This window comes from Ambystoma mexicanum, chromosome 4p (assembly GCF_040938575.1).
Source record: "Ambystoma mexicanum isolate Mex_15411 chromosome 4p, UKY_AmexF1_1, whole genome shotgun sequence".
Taxonomy (NCBI): Eukaryota; Metazoa; Chordata; class Amphibia; order Caudata; family Ambystomatidae; genus Ambystoma; species Ambystoma mexicanum.
This window is the reverse complement of record NC_090927.1, coordinates 495,746,176-495,771,489: the sequence shown is the minus strand read 5'-3', so window position 1 is coordinate 495,771,489 and position 25,314 is coordinate 495,746,176.

Below are 25,314 nucleotides of genomic sequence, written 5' to 3'. Positions count from 1 at the left end.
TTGTTGCAGTACGTTGATGATCTACTTCTAGCTGCTGATTCTGAAGTTGCTTGCAAAGAAGGCACTGTGTTGCAGCTTATTCATTAGCGGAACATGGCCATAAGGCTTCAATGAAAAAGTGTCAGTATTGTCAACAGGAGGTCGCCTATTTAGGTTATCTCCTGTTGAAGGAGGGAAGAAGACTGACACCTGAACGGATACAAAGCATCTCTGATATGTATGTCCCAAATACACAGAAAGAGGCCAGAGCTTTAATAGGCATGGCTTCATACTGTAGACAGTGGATCCCGAATTTTTCATTATTTATAAAACATATGTTGGCATTGACAAAGAAGGGCATTGCTTTGCTTTTACCATGGAACATGGATTGCCAGAATGCTTTTCATCTGCTCAAGGCTGCGTTGTGTTCAGCACCGATTTTGGGAACACCAAATTATGAAAAAGTCTTTGTTTTCTATGTGCATGAATGTGATGGATATGTTTTGGCTGTTTTGACACGGGAACATGGGGGCAAGAATAGACTGTGCGGTTATTTTTCCTTCATGTTAGATCCTGCTGCATGCGCTTTGTCGAGATGTTTGAGAGCTGTAGCTGCTGCCGCTGCATCTGTGAAACAAAGTGAGGGTATGGTTTTAGGTCATTCTTTGTCCGTGATGGTACCCCACTCCGGAGATGGTCTATTAAACAGAACGCAAAATCTCACATTGGCTCGGCTAACAAGGTATGAGGTCATTCTATTTGCTCCGTATATCCAAATTAAGAGATGTTGCTCATTAAATATGGCTACTTTGAGCACTTGCGCTTCGTACATAGTTAGCAATAATGAAGTGTGCCACACACCAGAAAGTGACAGACGAAGAAAGAAAGGGAAACGCCTTTGCTGACAGAATAGCCAAACAGACTGCCACTAATTTGCAATCAAAGATGTATGTATTAGATCCAACAAAAGGGGTCACTGACACTTGTATGATAGATGAAGGGATTAGCTGTATAAAAGAAATTCAGCTGAAGCTACTTGAGAAAAAATCAAACAGCGGGCTGAGGATCCAGTGGGTCTAGATGATGAGGGTTGTGGGGTAGATAATGAAAAGATATACATCCACTGCATTCAACTACTGCTTGCTATGCTTCACTTAGGGCATTATTCTTTGGCCGATGGAACAATAGTGTCACTGGGAATTGTGATGGGACTAATCTTAACGAATTTGAAAAGTGATTTTTAACACCTCTAGGATGTTCTTTGTTTGCAAATAGGAGCAATCTAAATGTTGCTTCTATTAGGCCTTCTGACAGACTTTCCAGACCTTTTCAATCGTTGATTACCTTTAAAATGGCTCCCGTAGGTAATAGATATGCCATGCCTCCTGCCTATACTTCAACCATAGTCCAAACTCCGTCCCATTCTGCATACAAAGAAATGGTTCCCAATGAATGGGTACATTTGAGGGATGTACGAATACTGCCGTACTAACCAGTGAGGATAGACCTCTGTACGTAGGAGATCCTGTTTACTTCGTTTGCAGTGATGAGGCATATCTGTGGTTACCCAGAGATTGGGAGGGTACTTGTTATTTGGGTATATTGTTGCCAGGAGTATATGTCACCACCACTGCTGAAGTCTCTAAAAACCGTCCCAGGCGGGATGAGCATGGTGACACTCCTTCACAGATTCTGGGTGATGTTGCAAAATCCTTCGTGCCATTCTGGGGATAGATAATAAATTCTCAAGATATTAGAAAATTGGCAAGGGTTTAAGAGAAAACCATCAATGAGACCATTGACATCCTGTATAACATGACACTAGAGCAAAAGGCTATTAGATTAGTGGCTCTCCAAAATAGGATGGTGCTAGACATCATTCTAGCTGAGCATGGTGGGGTATGCAAAATGGTGGGATCTGCGTGTTGCTTCTTTGCACCAGATTCCTCCCCCACCATATTTAAGGCAATTAAGAATGTACATGTCTTAAGTACCGAAGTACACGTTCCAGAGGGAAACTGGGATATTAGTACATGGTTCTGGGACTTTTTTGCGATCTTGAGGTTGGAAAATCTTTGCAGTCTTAATGGTAATCCTTGGCATTATGTTGTTGCATAAAATGTCTGACTGTCATTTGTTCCATGATAGGAGGAAGTTATGCACAGGTAATGGGTACACTAGAACCTAAGACACATATGCCCGGGAAGATTTCTAATGCCTTAGTAATGCAGGATATTACCATCAAGGAGTTAATGGTGATTAATGTTTTCGAAGACAGCGATTCAGGATGTTGTGACAATGATACATGGTTTTCGGGTAATGCTGATGTTTGAATAAATGCTCTTGGCTTAGGCCAAAAGAAGGGTTTGTTAAAGTATATTTCACATAATACCGCCTAGAAATGAACATTGGCCTAAGTACATTCGTATCGCACTAAAATTCACATTTGAATGAACCTGAATAAAGCTGAATATGCCGCCATTTTAAAGTCATCCGCCATTTTGATTAACTCCTGCTTTCTGTCTCATGTTAGACTTTGTGTTTTTGGCTCCAGCAGAGAAAAATGAACTTTGTACTGTGTCAATGTAGATAAACATGTTGAGACTGCTGAAAGTGGATTGTTTGTCCTGCATTAAGAAACCTTGGAGCTAAACTAGAGTTGAACTGAACAGTAATTTAGATGTTGTCTGTATCAATAGTGTCATCCTCGTTCAAACAGTGGAACAGAATGTTGAATAGCTGAAACCATTTGCCTTTGCAGAAATCTGTGTGTTTGTTCCTTGAAACTGGATTAAGTTTAAGCTTGAAAACAAATGTTACCATTTTATTGTGTGTGCAGAAAAACATGTCTAGTGTTTGAGGAAAACATTGAACAATGTATAGTTATTTGAATCTGTATGAGTTATGTGAACTGTCTATGAACCCTAGTGAGTGTGTAACAAGAAGAGGGGCCGGACGATGAGCCTGAGATTATGAGAAAATGTATAAATACTGATGTTTTTGAGATGTCCAGCACTCTCTCCCCTCACGGTGTCTGCTAGTACACACTGCAAGGCGTTGGGAGCAAGATAGCTATCTGACGAATAAACTGTACATGTATTTTTGAACTCGTGACTGTCGCATTTCATTTTTTGGTGGTATAAAGCCTCAATATTTCTTTTGATCGTTGACGATTGGCAGTCTCCTAAGAGCTGGTTTGGCTCCAAATATTCCTGTATCTGGACGTAGGTCACCCTATCTAAAATTTTAAGTAGAAATGGAACTGTTGTGATAGGCCTATACTTAGTCGGAATGGCTGGATTTAGTAATTGTTTCTTGAGGAGGGGGAGGACCAAGATTCCTTTAAGTTACTAGGGATAGTGACAGATGAGAATGTGGCGTTGATAAGCTTCGAAATGAAGGGTACAAGGTCTCTTGTGGCATCTTTAATGATTTGAGCTGGGCATTTATCACCCTGGCAATTTTTGAGTTTGAGGGATAGGATGATTTTTTAAACCTCAAGGATTGAGACCCTTGCAAAGATAAAGCTTTGTGGTGGTTTATGAGTGATCGTTGGAATACTATTAGGTGTGTCAATATGACGTAAGTTAGCTTTTTGGTCGGCAATCTTAGCCTGAAGAGTGGTGACTTTGTTAGATAGGGTTTTCTGTATATTAGTACACCAAAGTTTATCCTTCACACAGTTATCTGACACAGGGATTGGGGATCTGAGTTCTTTTAGAATTACAAAAAGTTATTTTGTGCTAGAATTTGCTTGAGCAATTCTATAATTGTAAGTTTCCTGCTTGGTGAGTAGTGTTTCTTTTTTGTAGAGTGAGGAGATATCAGTAAGGTTAGATCTGTTTTCATCCAAGGGTGAGTGCTTCCAGGTGTCTTCGCATTTTCTTTTTTCCACTCTCAAAGTTTTGAGATGCGGAGTGAACCAAGAGTAAAAATGAGCTCTGGGTTTGCTTTCCCTCATTTTTAAAGGGGCGATGGTATCTAAGGCTTTGGTCATAGTTTTCTTACATTCATCCACTAAATATTAGGATCATTGGTGTCTGGCAGTGAGCTTAGGGTCAGTAATATTAGTGGTAGGAGCTTATCTGTCATGGTGTTCTTTTTATTCCTAGTTAGGATGGGAGGAGCTAGTGAGTTATTTTTAGGTGTGAGAATTTCAGCTACTAGAGTGAATGATAGAAGGTAGTGGTCAGTCCACAGTTGTGGAGTTATGGCAGTAATAATGGCATTGCAGTTAACATCAGCCACCCATTCAAGAGTTCTACCTTTGTCATGTGTAGGGAGAGTAACTCTTTGGGTGAGCCCAAGTTCAGGAAGTATATTAGCGATTGCTATAGTTTGCTGGTCTTTGGGGGCATTAAAACCCAGGTTGAGGTCCCCTAGCAGGAGTACTTGAGATGTGGTTTTTAGATTGTCAGATAGGATGGTAGAGATATCCTCCTCGAATGTGCCAATGGGGCCCGGAGGAATATAGATAAGATGAATGGTGAGTGTTGGAGTCAGAAATTGGTACTTTAGCAGTGAGGGATTCACATGATTTGAAGTCAGGTGATGGGGCTATTCTCATGTCTAGGTTCGATTTAGCAATGAGAGCTATGCCTCCTCCCAGTGCATCAACACTGTCAGCTCTGAGAATGGTATACTTACCAGGGACTTCAACTGCATAAGGCAGTAATTGAGCTGAATGGAATGCTTTTCAATGTTGTAAAAGCCCATGGGCTTACTCCCCAGTCAGGACCAGGCTTTATTATTAATTATGTCCGAATTGATTGCAAATCTGTTGAGAATGTCACTTACCAGATAAAAAAACAGAAGGGACATCTCTCCCAAGCCAACAATTATGCTCAATACTTTTGTTGCCAATGGAAATGTTTAGCATACACCTGCTAGGCAGGAGAATTTGGGGCTTCCAGACCTACTTCCCATTTTTCAATCAATTTTAATGTGGGAATGGTCTGATCTTTTGGGAGTTTCCTAAATAATTCTTCGCTGATGAAGCTCCATCCATTATTCAGGCATACACTAGCGAGCACTGGTTCCTCCCCCTCATTTAACGGAGTGGGGAAAAATAACTCCTCTACCTTTTTCTGAATGTCCATCAGACATTGAGCAGACTCTTCCTTGTCTGGTTTCATGGGAGTCAACGTATCCTCTGATTTTGGACTGCTGTACAATTTTAGGGTGTTCCCTTCCAGTGTGGATTGCCACTTAGAAAATTGGAGGAAGTGTGGATTGCCACTTAGAAAATTGGAGGAAGGTTGATTTTCAAGAATGGAAAAAGATTCCCATCACCAGTTTGTTCTCCTACAGAGATGACAGTGAAGTCTGGGACTAGGTTATTTTTTAAATGGAATTCTACATTCTTAGAGCAATAATCACTTACGTGACAGGTACCATTCAGGCTAACATAAGTCTGAGACCAAAGGACCCCGTTTACACAGTCGATCAGAGGTGAGAATCTCCTAAGGAGATCGTTCCCCAATCAACAAGGTGTGCCCTCTGGAATCACAACGATCACTGGATGTTTCAGCCGGATCCGTACAAATTTTATGTCCAGATCCGCAGTCTCTTTGAAGGAAATATCATTCCAGCTGAAATTTTGGATGTGCCTATAGGAAGTGGTGGGAGTGGAATTGAGTGGCCTTCCCCCCATCTTGAGTTTAGTTGGTCAAAGCCCCTTTTTGACAGAAGGGTGTCTTGGGATCCAGTATCCACCAGAGCTGTTAATTCAAACTGACCCTGCACTTAACCGGTGCATAAAATTAGCCTTTTTGTCCTCCGAGGTGCAAATAAAGTGTGAGTTATTTGACAGGCTGGTGGTCATTTTCTTAATATTGAACTCCAAAACTGTGTGATCTTGTGCAGTTTTCTGTGTCAGTGTTCGGGAATCTGTAAAAAAAACCTTGCAACTCACAGGGGGTGTTGTTGTGGAATCCTCCTTTTCCCCGGCTCGTTGGCTGTCTCCCGTTACCTGGCAACAGTTTTCAGAACCTGTTTGGAGAAAGGACACCCCCTCCATTTCACTTCTGTGTGGTACACATGTTTGGGGTTGAATAGCTTCTGGTTCTGGGTCAGTATCCATACTTAGCCTGTGTCACTCAGGGTCTTTTGGGACCCATTATTCTTTGGGAGGGATCCCCAGGTTTTTGAAAGAGAAGGTCTGCTTACCTGAATCCTCCAGGGATTCTTCTCTTTCAAAGTGGATAATCCAGAGTTCCTCCGCAAAGTGGGCCCTTCTCTGGCTTCTCCTATTTACCCTTTGCTCTTCATGTTCTAACATTTTGGGGGTAGAAGAGACACAGGCTGAGAGGGTTTTACGGGTTGTGTTTGGGTGAGAAAGGAAGCTTCCTGAAGGGTTTGGCATCTCCCCTCCATCTGGGCCCCCTCCTCCGGAACCTGTGGTTTGACATAGGTTATCTCCCGTCATTTCCGCCCTGGTGCATCAGACCAAGGTGTTAGGGAAATCTGGGAAGCAGGTCTGGGAAGCAGGGTTAGGTTGAGAGTTGGACTGAGCCCTCAACATACTCGCAGAACATTGGTCAGTTAGTAGACGTGTCGCTCTAGTTGCAAGACTGTGTCTGGGTGGTATGGAGGTCTCAAGTCATATCTTTGCTGCTCCTGAAAGGGGTAACTGTTCCTCCTCCCAGAGTAGCTCGGGTATGGGAAATTCCTCCCATAATTTTCCACCCGGAATCTCCCTTCTCCCCGGTTCAGGGATCTATTGTCCTGGAACCAGGGAGAGAGAGGAGGATTGTTTTGGAAGTTCTGGTTTGGGGGATATCTTGGTACAAATTTCAGATTGGGAGGTGGAGTGATACTTCTCTCCTGAGGGAAGTTTCCTGAGGCAGTACTTACCGGATTAGTTCCCCCCTTGGGCTGGGAGAGTGTATACATAGCACAGCATTGGTTTACTACCCTTGTGCCTAGGGCTTATATATGTGGAATGTTCCGAGGGATCATTGTTCTGAGCTCCTGCCGGACTACCATTCTATTGGGCTGGGTTGGGGGACCCCCTTCTGCTTTCTATTTTGCTTGTTAGCAGGAGGGTTTCTTTTAGGCCCTCTTGTGGACGGAGGGGTAATTTTTACCTCTGCCACCTTTGCAGCAGCAGGGGTGTTAGATGCTTATTTTGCTTATTAGCAGGAGAGTTTGTTTTAGAGTTCTGGTGGTATGTTTACTCTCAGCCGGCTTTTCTCCTCATAAATCCTGGTGGCCTGTTCAATCAGAAACATTGTACCCGTAGTGATTGACGAACACAGCGTTTGTTTACTACACCGCAGCACTAACCACGGAAGGGCTTCACTCAAATAACAGAACCGCATTGCAGAGCTGAGTCTATCCTGATGCAAGCGGGATTCTACTCCTTTATATTACGAGAGACCTAATACTAGATACGGACGTGCGTGTAGCACTACTCCTCTGTGGGACCAAAAGATTGTGAATGCCCACAGACAACATACGGGCACCATTGACAGTGGACAAAGCAGCACTGCAGTCGGTTTACTCAGCAGCCCATTCAGGGAGCCAAGACCCCATTGTTTTGGAACCACTACTGCGTCCTGATGAAGATGACCTAAATTTCTATGGTTACGAAACCGGTCGACCTTTTACAGCATGAGCTGGTCTCATGCCACCAATGATCTATGTGCTGAGTAACCTGACATAGACATTACAAGCTGAACAAGACCTGATTGTTTGATCGATCTTTGTAAAAACAGATTTTGGTCTGTACACTTTTTAGGCACCTAGTAGGAGCCGTACATTTGTGGGTTTTTACATACCATTTCCAGTTTATGGGTGTACTTAGTGGAAAGCGCTACACTGGCTAATAAAATATATAGTACAGTAAACAGTGAGCACTAGTTTACCCCAGCAATGGACGTTATCTAATGTAGAATGTCCCAAACAATTTATTTACAGTAAATTTGAATTGGTTTTTAAATTGTGCAAATTTAAAATAGGGAAAGTTTCTTCCATCTATCTCTTTTAGATAGGCGGTGCTACATCCGTCCTCTAGGGCAAGCTCACAGATACAGGAACAGGGTGTTCTTCTGGTAGGGACAGCCTGCTTTGTTGTCTCTCTTGTTCTGTGTGTATGATACATCCAAAAAACATAAGCTTATAATAATAATAATTTGGCATTTATATAGCGCTACGAACCCTCAGGTATCTGAGCACTGCTTATTATTACCCACGGTGTGTGGTGCTCATTTATCGACCTCGGAAGGATGAAAGGCTGAGTTTGGCCCCGCCGGGATTCGAACCTGCGTTAGCAGGCTCTGCACGGATGTCAAAGCGAGCACTCTACTCGCTGTGCCACTTGACCGGCTATCAAATATGCCTAGTAGAATGTTTTCTGCATAAACCGTGATAGAGTGTTAACATGATTCTTGATCCACAGTAGGAATGGAAGACTGACCTTGGTAGGTTGTTAGGTCCACATGTATACCCTTGGTGTTATAGGCCTGTTGAATCACCCAATCCAGGGTCCTATGCTCATGAAAGTCACACGCCAACTGAGTCATTATGTATTTGGGGAGAGCATGGACATATGTAGTTATGAACTCCCTAACATAGGGGTCACCTGCCTGGAAGTCTGAGCAAATGCCCGGTTTAACTCCTGCACAAACTCCATAGGTGCCTGATCTTCCCCACACTGCAAGTTATATGCAGCCTTACAGGCCTCTTGTGTGTTCCTATGGGTGGAAAAATGTTTCAGTATGACCCCCTTATAAGTGGACCATTTATGAAGATCCTGGTCCTCCAGTCCTGCAAAGAAACTGGAGTACTCATTTGAGAGAGTCAATTTAGCAAATGCTATACAATTCACATAATTCCTGATCTGGAATGATGCCATCATCTGCTCATAAATGTCCAGGTGCTCCCATACCGAATACTTGACTTTCTTGTGGTATGAGGTCAGGAAGCTTTTTAAGGCTTTATTTTGTCTTATCGGGTCTTTCTCAAAACCCTTGCTCTGAGTCATTGTCTTTTTATTCCTATGCACATGAGACCATTCACATTCTGACTCAGAACTGCTACCGGTACTCCCTTCCCTGTCTTCTAGGTGCTCCCTATCTCTGTGATACTGGGAATATCTCCCAGAACCACAGGGTCTGGACTCATCTCACCTGGACCAGGTTTGGCTTTTCTCCTTCAGCGGAGCAGGCAAGGTGGTCTCTTTGTAATTGCATCTTCAGTCAATCTAACTACCTGACTTTCTTCTCATAAGAGTTTTCATGGTCTGAAGTACTTACCATATTATTCCTTACTTCCCTGGACACACTGGTCCAGCCACTTTCTCTTCGGTGTGGTAGAGATGGATACTCACCATTAGCAGACAGGCCTGTCCTTCTTGATCAGCTGAGCTAGACCTGGATAAGTCTAACTGCCTCATGTCAACCTGCTAGGGTTGATTGATGCCATGCATGAGGTTGGTTCCCATTTGTACACAAGAGGTTGTAAATGACTGGCATGAGGCCGCTGTTGTGAAGGGCCGCACCTTGATCAGTTGGCCTTGTCCTATATCCTGATTGGTCAAGGTGCCTGAGGTCCTGTTTATAATTTTCAATTTCCTTGGTGAGGCTCATACATTTGTGCCTCTCTTTATTCATTTGCTCTTGGTAGTGAGGGAGCTGGCTTTTTAATTCTGACACTAAGGTCCAATTAATCTCATGCATCCTGCTCTGAGTACCAGCAGATCCTTTCCTTGCTGCACCTCCTTCTGAAGTGATTCATTCTCCCTCTGTGAGCCTTGTAAACTGTGCACATATTCAAGGGGATTTTCCTTCAGGAGACTAAACTCTTTCTCTTGTTCATCCCTACATTTTGCTGCCTTTAATAGTTCAGCTTCTAATTGCCTCAAACGCTCATTCCTTTCTTCTCTAATTCTGGTCAGTTCCTGAGAACCTGGCTGTCCCTTGTCTACCTCCATTTCAAATGGATTTATCCTCTGTAATAGGACAGTTGTATGCTCCTTTTTCCTGAGCAAGCTGTGTCCTCTGTTGTTTCAGAGTACTTGCCTGCTGATGTATCACATCAAAGTCATTTTGGGAATAAACCCCTTTGATCATTAACTGACTGTTTTAATTTTTCAACTGCTTTATTCGCAATTGAAAGGCCATAATGTCATCCAAAATGACTCTATCATGAGCAGTCTGGTCATTTAGCTTGTGTTGCAGTGTGCTCAGATTTTCTCAACATTTTTATGATCATTTGTCAGTGCTCTGAACTGTGTTTCAATCTGTGCACTCTCTTGGTGAAGAATGTTCAGCTCATATTTGAGTTGTTGAACATGATCCTGGGTCTGTTACAGGTCTCCAGCCTGATTCATCCTACTAGACTCACTATTTTGCCAACAGTCTTCTACTAAAAGCAAATAACTAATCAGTTAGCTGAGCCATTTGTATCTGATAATTATGAGCAGTTGTGGTCATATAAAATGCTTCAAGTGCTTTGTGCAATATTCTGGCTTCAAGCCATATATGATTGCTTACTGAGGTAACCACCCTCACAATTCTGGTTTGCCAGTTTCCTGGATTGTCCTCAACCCATTCTCCTTTGAGAAATAATTTAGATGCTCCCTGGCTTCCCCAATTTGTATAGTAGTCATTTTCACCATTGGCTTTTTGCACTTTAATAAAACTTTATTTATGCAGGGTCAAAATCACACTGTTCCTGCTTGATTTCCTCACTCAAATAAATTCTTACACACTCTTAATTCTTTACCTATAAACCTCCGTGGAACTCAGTAGTCAAGTCCTAGTGGCACTTTAACAAAACAAAGGTGACTTTCCCTCCACCTTAATGCAATTGCATCAAAATGAATAGACTGTCATAATGTACTTGTGATGGGTCAGGTATAGGAAGCTAAATGCCAGCCCGAGCCACCAATTTGTAACAGTTTATTGAGTATCCACCCTCAACACGGGGAGTTCCTTCCCTCCCCACTCACGTGGTTATGCAACAAACTGTTTAACAGATTTTTTTATTTATCCCTATTTCAAACACATATCATGCGCCTCGAATCCCTCTCCCCAGAGCTAACAATGAGCCAAGAGACAGGCCGGTGTACAGGCAAGAAATTGGTATTTAATTAAATTAAAAGTAATAGAAATTAGACAAAAAAAGGTCAAAGCACCACTTTATCCATGGCACAACACAGTCAACTTCTCTCGGCTTCAACAAATCACAAATGTGAGTAAAAAGAACACCACCACAATTCTTCACTTTCTGTAAATTTCACTTCACAAAATAATTACACTGATCAATAAAGAAGGCACATATGTAATGTTGTGCGATTTTGATTTTCCTTCAGGCTTAAAAGGCTAGCAGTAGGATTTCCAGATTGGTAATGGTAATTTTGATCACACTTTTGGTTTAAAATACACAGGTTGCTTTATCGGTTTGTTTTTCAGACCCCTGCTTGCTTTGGTCTATGTTGTGAAGTCGGACAGAAAAATTAGAATGCTTTGGGAATTTTGGATTTCAGACCCCCCTTACTGAAAGGCCTGTGTTGGGGAAGCTAGATTAAAAGGTTGTACTGATTTAAGAACAAAGACACCCCTCTTCCTTAAAGAATTCGGGGTCAGATGGACAACAAGGATTACCCAATTAATGTTTAGGCTATAGTTTTCTGCACACAGTGGGAAGAGAGCTTTGTTCATTTCGAATGTTAACATAATTCACCCCGCCGTAGTGTTCTGCCAAATGGGGAATTAATTAAATTAATATTACTGGTTAAATAGGCTAAGGATCTCCACAGTTTTGCCCCCCTACCCACTATAAAGGGAAAGGATTCAAGGCAAGCAGATTCCCCCACCTTTTGGTTACCCGGGGCCTCAGTTCTACTTGCATAGCAAGCCTCTGTTTAAGGTTCAGGAAATCCAGCTGCGTCTCAGGACACTCTGGAAAGATAGGGCAGGGGTCTGGTCATTCCACTCTCAAAGATGGCCTCCCGCTCTCCACCAAAGACCCCAGTCAGCTTTGAGGCCTTCCCAGAGATAGACAACTCCATCCAGATGCACTATCAGCAATCTCCTCTGGTGTCTCCTTACAGCTGTCAGCAGCCTTCCTGATGGTCTGTCTCTTCTCTGTGTCCTGTATTTTCCACTCCTTTTTCTGTCTGTTCCTCTGTGTGTCCCCTGTCCTAGTGCAGTACCCCTTATATAGCAGCAAGTGTCAACACCAATATTACAATCTTGGGGAAGTACCCTACAATAATCCCTGCACTAGGATTGGATAGTTACCCTTCTCTCTCCTCCCAAACTCAGCCTCCAAGTCAGGATTGGTTTAGGGGTATGGAGGAAAATATGGCAATTCCCATTTGTCATCTCTTTTCAACTTTTGGCAAAAATGTGTAATGTATCACAACTTCTTAATTTTACTTGCAACTGCATACTAAACATAGTTTCAGTTTCAGCTTATCATGGGCAATTAGATAAGCCAACCAACAAATCCGTAACATGTAGCACGGCCATGTGGCATCTTTCTGCCATTTCCATAAAAAGCACAACAGTTATGAATATGTAAGTTATTAAACATATTCCTAATTTCATGTCGCACAACCTCAACAACTCTCACATTTGGAACATGTTCAGGTCAGCCAGAAACACATCTCATATAGCCATTAACGTTCCATGAGTGACCCATGGATGAATTTATCAATTTCATTTGTGTAGGAAGCTTGCTTTTTGAAGTGGGAGCCACCATTTTCACACATATTAGTCATGCTCCAGCCAAGAGGTAACTTTTCTTGAAGTCATTGCTTTCACAGCCAGCATGTCTGGAGAACTCTGAATTTTGACAACTTTAGCAGGACATTTTATTATGGTTGGTCATCTGACTGGAGATGTGATATCTAGACAGAGTGGACATTTCCATGTGAAGTTTTGTCCACAGCCAGCAAAAAGGGACTGCCTTGGGCTGACATTTTCCATTAAGACAAAGTGGCTCTTCAAATGTCACTGGAGCTGTGTAGGTGAAACATAATATACATTGCTTTTGCTTAACCCACACATCATGTTTTGTTTTCCTGCCATTTTTCTGTGAGCAGTGATCTTTTTTTCACTCTTCCTTTGTAAATTAAAATGCCTCTTATCAATTGGTAATGACAGGTAGGCCCCTTTCCAAACGGCTCTTTAATTTTTCTTGAAAAACAACAACAAAGTCCAGGCCGTTCGGTTTCAGTATTTTAAATGCCTTCCATTCATGTGAAAGGGACCTCTAGTTGGGGCCTTTAAATGCACCCCACAGCCTGATGACACAGAGAGAAGAACCCAAACAGAGCACAAACACTGTGACGTTATCCCTCGTAACTACAGCTAACAGGGAAAATGGGAGGGAGAGTGAGAATCATTATTGGGATGCTCATACTCATTCGTGCCAGTCAACATAACATTGTGACCCATGAAAATTGAATAAGAATCATAAGTGAAATGCTCATACTCGTCCCAGTCAAGAAGGAGAAATGTACTTATTGCAATATAAGAGAGTGAATTAGAATCACTGTTGGAATGTTCATATTGGTATCAGTCAAGATGAGAAAATTCTAAGTTGACAGCAAAGACATACTAGAAAAGGAAAGCTTGTAAATAATGTTGAAACAGAGCATACACATTTAAAGACCACTCTCAGAGAGAGACCAACAAATATATAAACTGTACCACAATGAAAAGAAAGGCAGAAGGATACATTCTAAGTATTGGATAAATCTACCTTGGGAAAAGAGAAGGACGATTTGCAAATGTGCTCTAAAAGAGAAGAAGAGAGGAACAGGAATTTGTTACCAAAGAAAGATAGACCAAACGTCCAGTAACATACTGAAGGAACTATACGATTTGATAAACACAGTCACCAGAGGCTACTTGAGGATAGTTTATTGAACTAAACTTCATCAGAACGTAAACACTAAAAGGTACACATCCTCCTATCTTTAGTTGTTAGAATAGTTGTAGGGTCAGAAAGTGTTAGTGTGGATGGTGGACAGATTCACTGACGACTGACAAGCACCTTAGCTAGTTGAAACTGTATCCAGAATCTCAGCCAGTAATATTTCAATTTTGAGAATAATCTGGAGAGTGATTTTATCTTTGTAATAGGGTTTATGGAGCCATGGTGAATGGCGGAATTACTGCCCCATTCCAAGGTTGGCGGGGCGGTAATTCCCCATTCACCATTGACCCTTCCCCATTCCCATTTTTGCCCCCAAAGTGCTCAATGGGAATGGGGAAGGCGTAATTATGGTACCGCAAATTGCGGTACCGAAATTACCTCGAAAGTCCCTTCGCAGGTTCCTTGCTTAACGGCTGGTAAGGTCGGGACCCGCAAAGGGACCTCGTAATTAGGCGGTAAGGGTTTAACGGCGCTGACACCTTTTACGGCGCCGTTAACCCCTTACCGCCTGGGTCGTAATGAGGCCCATTGACTGCTACCGGACCCTGGGCGGAACGCTGAGATTTCCAGCTTCGCTCTTACTTTTACGGTGCTGGGAGCAGTTTTGGTGCTTTCATTTCAACTTCGCACCGGAGGGCATATTTTTCTGTGACTCCCAGCTTGCATGGCCTTTGACAAAGGGGGGAGGAGGTGACTGTGTGCTCCCCTAACTATCCATATTGAAGATTATTCCGTTACTGTGTGCTCCCTGCTGTTTGTGTATAAGTGGAAATTTCACGAAGTGTTTCATTTACAATCCCTTTTTTTGTTTCTACTTTAAGGTGTTTCCTCGTATGGTGGCCCCACCCCCCTGCCCTGTGACACCTATCCGGCTTCTTTAAATACACATAGTCCAGCGCACTCGCGCTGTGCACCTGCGAAGTACAGCTAAGTACTGTTTGCTGTTCGCTGGTGAGGCTGGGTTGGCTGGGTACTACTAATTGCTAATTTATGCTTTTGTTTAAACTCACTAGGTTGTTGTGAAAAAACGAGTTGGTCCTGTAGTCTGGGACTTATCATTGTGTGATTACAAACAGTTAATATCCAAAAAAGGAGAATTGGAGATTCCACATTTCTCCATAGCTTTACTCCGCTTATATAATCATGGCTAACGGCCTGCAGAGTGGGCGATGCAATGAGGTACTAGCGAACGTCCTCACATCATCCAAAATTGATTCCCTAGTCTGTAAGGGTCGCACATCATATATTGAATTGCCGATATCGGATGCCTCAGTTGGGAGTGTTTCGGCTGAAACTGTGAGCTGCTTAAGTACTGCTATTCATGATACTCACTCAGCTCAAATTCATCCTGCTCACCCTTCTAGGCCGCACACCTCCATGATCGAAGAAGAAAGGCAGTCTATAACTGAGGATTTGAGTGAGCGCATGGTTTCACCTGTATTGTGTACACCAAGTGATGATCAGTTTAAGATTACTATGCGGAATATGGCCGCATTAGATGAACAGGTGAACCGCTCCATTAGCATGATGACTCCACTAGTCTATCGAATGACTAGGAGGGCTAATATTAAAACATTTAGTAATAAGCACATTAATAAGTTAAAAAACAATGTAGTTGCGGATGGAATCCCGGAACTACCTCCGCATGCATTATCATATTCCCCTGATTCGGCTGAGGCTCATAGCAAATCGCCTCAAGCAGATTCTGAAGGGGGTCTGAGCAATGTATGTGAAATTGACCCCCATTCCCCTGGTTCTCTCCTGGTGATCACAAAAATATTGGCTCTACTGGACAAGGGACATGAATTGACGCATTTGGGACTGAAAGAAACTAAGGCTATTTTACATTATATATGTTCCAAAATGGACAAAGTTGTAGGGGTTCATTACTGCTGTTGATACCTTGAGATCTATCCATCATGAACCAAGATTGTACTGCACTCCCGGTGGCTATGCAGTAAGCCACGATAAAGGTACGCAGTACAGTCAATATGAAGGTGAACAGAGATTGCAGCAAATTAAATTACCACTTGAGTCTGTAAAGTGCAACTGTGATACTGATTTGAAAGGGATTAAGGCCTCAGTTGAGGGACTGAACTCTACAATTGCAACTCACTTACTGAAAATGGTACCCCCAATAGTTACTCCTGATAGTCGAACTGTTTTGGTGGAAGAAATTGAATATCAGCAAAGGATGGAGAAGGAAAACCCTCCATCTGATGAAACCTTTTCCTTCATGTCTCGTTGTGCTAAAAGGACGCATTTGCATGCCGTTAAAAGGTATGCTAAGAGAAGAAAGGAAGCTTTATTAAACAAGAATAACGCATTTGAAAAAGAATCTAAGCCAGCTTCTGTTTTAGAAACCTCAGATGAAGAGCATATTTACTTGCAACAATTGTCAAAAGAGAGCCAAGAGGCACTCACACCTGCCCCTAAAATATTGAAGCAAGTGAGTCAAGGGATTCCTATACACCCTCTCTCACTGAATTCAGATGTACATCCTAAGAATGGAATAATTAAATCTACTAAATCTATACCTAATATGACAGTGGAATCTACAAAGGTTACTAATCGCAAGTTAGAAGCCAAACCTAAAATACCAAGATTGCCTCTAGGTGTCCATGAAACGCAGGTAATTGAAAAGGAAATAATCACAATCGAACCTGTGGCAGTCACAGTTGTGAAATCCAACTTGAACAATTACTTTCCGATATTAGGTAGAAGTTGCACGACCAAAAGAGATAAGGGCAACCTTGATTCCCAAAGTAGTTTTGCCCTCAACATAAACATTGAATTGTGCATTTTTGACAAACCCCCACACAGATTGCGTTTGTTATACACACACTGTCTTTATTTTTGCCTGAAAAATGCCTTGATGCAGTGTGTTGAAAACATATTCTTGTTTGTTCTGTTGTGGTCCAAGAAACCATTTTGATGTCTGTTTTCTCCCTGGAATTGTGCTTTTTGCATACCACTCACACAGTTCCAATATATAAAATAATTGTGTCTGAGAGATTTTTTTCTCTACGATATAACCTCTATGAGTATTGTCTCATTAAAGAAACGGCAGAGTTTACACAAAAAATTGTGGGATTTCGCGTGTATGAGCAATAGTGTTCTTGAACCTATTCACTTGTGTGCTTTGTTCTTCACTTAACATACCTACAAGAAAATCATATAGTGAGTATGCCTGAAGCGCCGAACTCTGATACAATTGCAACCAATGAAAGTGCGGAGAGTACTAATAAAACCTTAGTTGTGGTGAATGGTATGGGCAAAAAAACAAATTTGGCTGAGGTCCCCAATATTCTATCTAAGGGGAGTCCCAAATTAAATAACATGTCCAATGCTGACCCCATGGGAATTGCTCTTGATTCCAATCGTATATCAATAAATGGTCCGCCGTTAAGTAGGTCGATACCTGAAATAATCATTAATAAAAACCTACCTAGTGGCAACCATTAACTTTTTGAATCTTTGAGAAAAGTGCTATATGAGGGTGTTCATGAGATGCAGAAAGCACTTTTAGAGCATTGCCAACAAAACAAGCTCACGCCACAGTAACTACCACTCCGAAAGCATCTTCATTTAAAGATCCATTAACTAATTCAATTGTAGCTAAGCCACAACAAGGAGATGTTAAAAGACAGTACATCATAGGATTCGAGGGTAAAGAGGCTGCCTTGGAGGACAGACGCATTTACTGATCATTTATTTTCTCTCTATTCTCAAACATACCACGACTTAGAATGGTAAAATCAGAGGATATCATTAGGGTGTCCATGGCAAGAACAAATAATTTTAGGGCTATCTGCTATCTTAGCTCTGAGGCCGTAATGATATTCATCTGGTTTTGCCGTGAGGAAATTAAGAATGAAGGCCTGGTGCTATCTACCTTTGAATCTGAGGTGGATGCTGTTGATGTTTTGGCATTCTCAAGTGCGGTCGTTGAAAAATCACTTCTTGGAATTCCTGTGGCCATTGGAATTTAATGAAATGGTACTCTGAATTAACATCTAATGATCGACCAATGATAATCGTATTGCAAGAATCCATGAAAACGGAACCATTTATGATACCTGGCTATTCTACGTTTTGTCTGCCTGCAAAGAGATCCTCTCAAGGCCGTCCTTCTGGGGGTCTAGCGATCGCAGTTAATACTTCCCTTAAAGCTCAATCAAATCAGATCTGGGAATATGAAAGTTTATTAGGGATTTCTCTCAATATACCCTCAATTAAATACTCTTCACTAATCATTGTCTCTCTATATTGGAATCCCGCCAACATAACAATTGATGGCATGCTAGATGAACTTGATATGTGCTTAGAAACTATAACTAGCAAGTATCAGGGTTGTGAAATTATTGTTGGTGGGGATTTCAACTATGACCCGAGGAATGTGAATGAGAGAGTTATAGCTAACTCATCAACTTTAGCACGTACTAGAGGAGCTAAACTTAGGGAACTTTTGACTGATTGGGATATGGATTTATTGGTGACTAATGATATGAAATCTAAAGTATCATGGAAACGAGGAACAAAGAACTCGATAGATTTCATGTGTGTTTCGCGCAACCTTTTAACGCATATGGCTCCCTTAGAAATAGGTCCGATATCGATCAGCGATCATGCGCAAATTTCCACTCTTTTGAAATTAAAATGTCAATTGCTTGGTACAAATTTAGCACTTGCATTGGTGGAAATAAATTGTCCTCAACATTCTATTAGGTGGAGTCAAGGACTGTGCAACCAGTTTGTAATGTATATATCGCAACAAATGGGGAGGTTTGGACAGGAAGGGGGTAACCTCTATATGACATCAGAAGTTCAGTATTCTCAAATGGTTAACTCAGCATTGATGTTGTTTTACAAAAAACAAAGCAGAGTTAAACACTCTGAGTACATGAGTACACATGAGTAATCCCTATGATTACTCATGTAAATTGTTGAAAAGAGATAAAAATAATGCAATGAGACAACTTAAGAAAAGCAATCTGAGAAGTGAGTGTTTCAGGACAATGCAAAACCAATTACTGAATGTGTATAAGCAAAACCTAAGGAACGCCTGCATTTTGAGGTATAATAGGGAGAATTGTGCATTAGTGCGAGCCATTACGTCACATGACACCCGAGTAATTTGGCGTACCTTGAAAGCAGACAATAATTGTGTTGCGCTGGCCATGCCAAATTGTATCTCGAATCAGGTATGGCAAAATTATATAATGGCTAAATATCAACTACCTCAGAAATTCTGGTATGCACCCGAGGTGTCTTTGTGCTGTAGTACTCTCCCCCGGTTGAAGTGGAACCTTAGCAATATCATATGGGCAATTTTTCGGTTATCGTATTCTAAAGCAGCAGGGTCTGATGGGCTTCCCCCATGTCTACATAAAGCGGACCCTGCTGTTTGGGCAGTAATCATAAAAACTAAATTAGAAACTATCATCAATTCTGGGGATATTCCACCATCATGGTTAAGAGTGAATATAGTTCCAATATTCAAAAGGGGCGATCCATCTCTACCCCAGAACTATCGACCTATTTCATTAATCGACACAGAGGCGAAATTGTTTGCGATCCTGCCCTTACATGACCTTGAGAAATTTATTGAAACAAAGTGCTTATACGCAAAATACCAAACAGGTTTCAGGAAGCACATAAGTACCACTTTGAATGTGGTTATTATGGCACATGTTATTGCAGGAACTAAGGAAAAGAACGCCAATCCGGTTCATATTGCTATGATTGATATGCGCTCAGCCGTTGATAATGTTGTTCGTAATATCTTGTGTATGAAAATGATGAATTTTGGAATTCCAACTGTCTTATTGTACTGGCTCATTAAATTGCACACTAATACATCATATAAAATTAGAATATCAGCGGAAGGAGTCACTACCATTCCGATTTGAACGGCGATAGGTTTGAAACAGGGCTGTAACCTTGCGGCCACCCTTTTTAATTTATACGTGTCTGATTTAGACCAAAACTGGGAGAATAGGAATCTGTTCTCTGTTAAAGTTGGGAGTATCCATTTGAAATGATTAGCCTTTGCAGATATTATTTTTGACCCCACAGCGGCACGGTTGCAATCAACATTATCACTTTTCGATGAATTTGCAAAAGCCCATAATCTGACTCATAATCCGGCGAAAACTGCTATCATGAAAGTTGGAGTCAAACAAAGAAAAGGAGGATTTAGATTGCAGATCATGAATACGCAAATATCTTGTACGAATAATGCAATCTATTTAGTGTATAATCTATCAGCCCAAAATTCTATTAAAACGTTGACGGAAATAATTAAATGCAAGACCAGACCACTCATGTCGCAAATGAAAAGGATTTATGTCTGGTATTGTAAATTCTTGTTAACACCATTAATTGAATGTATGACTTTAAAAATCGAAAGTGTAATATTATTCACACTGGATACATGCTTATGTGACATGAGTATTGCACTTGATTGTTTACAGGGATCACTATTGAAATCTGCTATGTTTCTACCAATGGCTGCCACAAATGCAATTATACGCCATGAACTGGGGCTGGTGTCGTTATCTACATGATGCAAATGGAGGCAGTTGTCTACTTATGTAAAGGTTCACTTCCCACCTAAAAACTTGTTATATGCTGATATGAATAATATGCTGAGTGCAAATGCTCTAATTTTGTTTACAAATATCAGTCGAAAATGCAACAAATACTGAACGATGTGAACATCATTGTAGATGATGTGCACCATCGTCCTTGTTTTGCTTGTTTTGCTTAAAAAAAAGCTCTTCGAAATGGATTGGTGCTCAACGATTGACCAAATGATGACATATAAACTGTATAAAGAATATGGTGTATTTGTTAAACAGCGTACCCCACGATACGATCATATCATGCTATTCCCATGTGAACATACTAGAAAAACATACATACGGTATATACGGTATAGACACAACAAGAGAAAGAACTCAGCATTAAGGGAATGAAATAAAAAACTGTTTGGGATGCCGCTTTGCTGAATGTAATGAACCATATGAAACACTGAAGCATCTCATACTTTATTGTCCCCATTTTAAGAACATGAGGACAAATCGATTGTTGAAATTTGTCAATATTGAATATGAAGATTGTCTTCAATTCCTATGGTCTAGAATGATGCAAGGATTGCAAAAACCCTTAATTTATGAGTTGGTAAGTTTTTGCAAGCATATTGAAAAGGAACTGACATTGTTCGATAGGGGACATGTATGAACTGTTTAGGCTGTCTGATCCTTCTCCATTTAATCTTTCATCTGTGCTATACTGAATGAACTTTATCTGAAGGAGGTATTTTATTTTGCTAAATGCATTGATAATGTTGAATTCAAGTGCTGTAAACCATAAGGAATTTAAATTTTTATTTTTTTCCCCCTGTTTTTATTATTTTATATGTATTAGTGGATGTTTATAAGATGAAAATTGGATATTTTCGTAAAAATGTGATTGTAATGAAATATCTACATGATTACTTTTATATTTTATATTTTGTAAAGGTTTTACAATTTATTTTTGTAATTGAACCACAAACAAATAAAAAATAAATAAAAGAAGTGCTGAAATAGAAGATGGTCATCCATGGAGGTGCATGGTTGATGAGTTAATTCCAAAGATCAGATGCAGGGACAAAGAAACCTCTCCCTGTTTATGCTCCAACAGATTCATGGGACTGTAAACAAGAGCTGCATAGATGAGCTCAAATGCTGAGCATGCACCTAGGGTTTAAATCTGGTTGTCAGAAAGGAAAGGCCCAAATTGTGGATGGCTTGGTGAACAATGCATAACATTTTTAAATGGATCAATTCATGGAAAGGAGACCAAGGCAATTTAGCCAAATGTGATGTGTGTTGCATAAGACTGCTAGCTTCTAAACCAAGATGTGCAGCAGCATTGTACACTATCTGGAGTTGCTAATACAAGACATTCCACATTGCCTTATGCGAGGTGTGAGAATACCAGGGAGAGACTGTTGTGGCATTAATATCATGAGGGTGGAGAAACAGAATCACATGAAGACTTTCAAGAAGACTTAACACCTGAAGGCTATTCCCACCTGAATTATCATGGCCAGGTTGTGATGAAAGTGAAACCCCAGCTTACAACTGTTGAAAATGAGACCAAAGGATAATACATAACTGAGAACGCCAGAGGTGGGATTGCCTGAAGTTACCCCAGAAGCCAACTTCATCACTTCTCACTTGTTAGTACTTAGTTTAACCCAGTGGTGCGCCATGCAATGGCCCGCAGCCCACATTAACTCTGTAAATTGCAAAATGTTGCATGCTAGTTCCTGCAAGTGATGCACCTGAATCTGGATTCCATTGGTAAAAGCATACAAATGCAGACCATACATATGGATCATATGTGCCTATTGATGGAATTTGGATTGTAAAGAGCACTGATATGCTAAAGTTCGGGGGAAACACACATAGGCAAGGGAGGGGGAATGAGATACATATTTCTCTTTGCCAATGGATTAGGTTTTTGGGGAGCGTGAGAGCACATATTTGGGTGCAGGAAATTTGAACAGCCATGCATGAGAGCAGGTTCTGTTATAAAGGGATATATCTGTGGGAATTAAAACAAACCCAGAACTGAAATTACAAATACTGTGCTTATTTTGATTTCAATGTTCTGGTGGACACTGTGTGAATTCAGCTAACATAGCCAAAAAAGGAGATGTTTTTTTAAGTGAAATGGCTGGTTCTATAGCCTGTACTAAGATCTACATTGTGTCTGAAATTGTTGCTTGCATACCAGTTTGTTAATGCTCATCACAGAAGAGATTTGAAGAATGAAACATATTCTTTTGATCATCACGTATGAAAACTTTACTTAATGTTGGGATGCACGTGCAGTGCTGCAGCCAGGCAAAAAGGTTCGGGTTGAGGAAAGCCTATTAAAATGTGTCATTGTGGGAGTAAAGTGAAGGTTGTGCCGCTGACAGTTCATACATTGTCTTAGTTAGGTCTGAAACATATTAGATACTCACATATAGCAACACAGAAAGAGCAACACATGTATTAATGTTGCGGTTGCAGGTGTCATAGATAGGGCATTATTATAGGCTTGGTATTTAGTTGATGTATTTTAGTGATGTAGAATAGCATGATTGCGGGAAGGATTAAAATAAGCAGAAGATGGAGTCAGCAAGGTAGTGTGGTAGAAGCAAGGTTGGTGTAATAAATTGGCAAAAGTGTTGAAATGTTTTATTTTATGGCCTACTGTGGGATGTATTTACCCATGCATCCGAGCCCTACCTCAAAACTGTGCAGTACTGACATGGGAAACATCATGATGGCCAGAGCTTCCCAGAAAATGCACAGGGAAATGCATGAAGAATAGGCTGCCACCCATTTTTGCCGATGTTATGGGCACAGAAGCACACTGCCTAAAACCACCATTGGACTACCCACACAGTAGTCTGAAACCATTGGGAATGGCAATGCTGATTGCCAAAAGCAAACCCATAACTGTTGGGAATTCATTTTCTTAAATCCCAAAAAGGGGTGCAGTACCAGTACTCATCACTATCGGAAAGCCGGCGTTTTAAAACCACCAGATTTTACTTTTTTGTAGAAAACTGAATAAATGAACCCAAAACAGGCCAAAGAAAGACTTACTGAGAGGTGGATCCAATGTAAAGTTATATTCTGAAGTGACTTGAAGGTGTATAACAAGACTGGCTGAGCTGTGGATTTCAGCAGTTTAAGTAAATTTGGACTGAAAGACACTACACATCTAAATGTTCAAATTGACTGAGTGACCTACTTTTGAGTGTCACATAGGTTGCAATTGTTTAAATGTCATAGTTTTAAACTTAGAATCAGCCTCCTAGCTGCATATGTGAAAATGTTTAGTTTTATTTGAATGCAGAAACTGGGGAACAGAAATGACATGTAGCTAAAAACTGGCTTAAAGAGATTCCAATTGCCTGGCAACTACCCCCATCAGGAGTGAAACTTGAGTCACAGCTGTGTTCCCAGGCCTAGCTGCCCTTTTGCTGCTCACACCAAAAGGGATATGACACTTCCCTGATTGAATTACCTGGGCTCTGCAGGAAATTGAACAAAGCCCTGTCTTGACTCAGGCAAATGTTTTATGGCGGGAGTCGTAAATGGAGATTTCTCCTGGAAGCACAGGGGAGGGGCACTGCCTGTGAGAGCAAGCTGGCTTGGCAGAACTGGAAAAACCAGAAATTCAACCTTGTGCTGGAGGAAAACCACACCCTTTGGGGCCAGAACATAACTCTAAAAAGATGAATAACTCATAGAGCGGACATGTGAAAATTGTATAAATGACACCATAATTCTTGTGATTTTTCTGCCCACATTTTAAGAGGTTTTTAGAACCGGTGGCATGTTCAGGGGGGTTTTAGCGGAAAAGAGGATATTACTCAAAATGTGTGCATGTGAAAAATCTGACACTTCATCAACTAATGTCCATACTCCTTGCGCACATGTGTGTAAATTTGGGTTAATGTCCGAAATTGCGAAACCAGTTAAAAAGTGAAATATGTGCCATTTTTGAATGCAAGCTCCCAGGAAGAGCAGAGTTTGAACAGGAGATACCTCCTGTGATATGTGAGGGGTGCATATGATTTTAAAACAATATGTACCTCTGCAAATATGTATTTGGTTCAAATCTAGATTTGTGTGCAAGTTGACAGGAGGAGTGGACTCTCTGCAGGCTGTAAAATGACATCACTCTGACACAACTTAGCTCCCCCAATCAGGGGAGAAATGAAAGCTTGGCCAATGATAAGTGGAGAGGGGCTGGCTAGTGATGCTGCTCACACACACCCATTTTCAAAACACATAAAAGCAGAGAGACAGGACAGATAGGGACTTTCAAAACCATTTGCAGCTGGAAGCTCTGCCGGGAAAATCCATACTTTACCTCCATCAATCTCCAGAGAAAGCTGTGCAGAAAGATCCAGACTTTAAATCCCTCAATCTTCAGAATCCAGAGAGAGAGCAGACCCAGATCACTGTGAAGTGCAGAGACCAGAGTCCCGTCTAAAACCTGACCAGATCCATGGCGAGGCCCATTTCACTCAAGAATATAGTGTGAGTACCTAGAAAACTGTGCAGAACCAATCTCCTAGTTAAAATAATATAATTCAATCTAGTTTAATCTAAGTAGAACTGTCTCCTAACTGTCACCTGTCATTTGCAAAGCTGTCACCTGTCATTTTCTAGTTGCAAGCTGCACTTGTCTTTTTGAACTTTAAAATTTCAAATCTGAAAAACGACCTTTATTTAATCACTCATATCTCTGTGACCGTTTGTGCTAGAGACTTGCAGTAACTTTCATCTGGAAGCTGAGATCCTAGGCTTTCCTAGGTCCCCAAAACGATATTGCTAGCCCTTGTAGTTCCTCTGTAATCGCACCAGACGCATTCGCGAATTT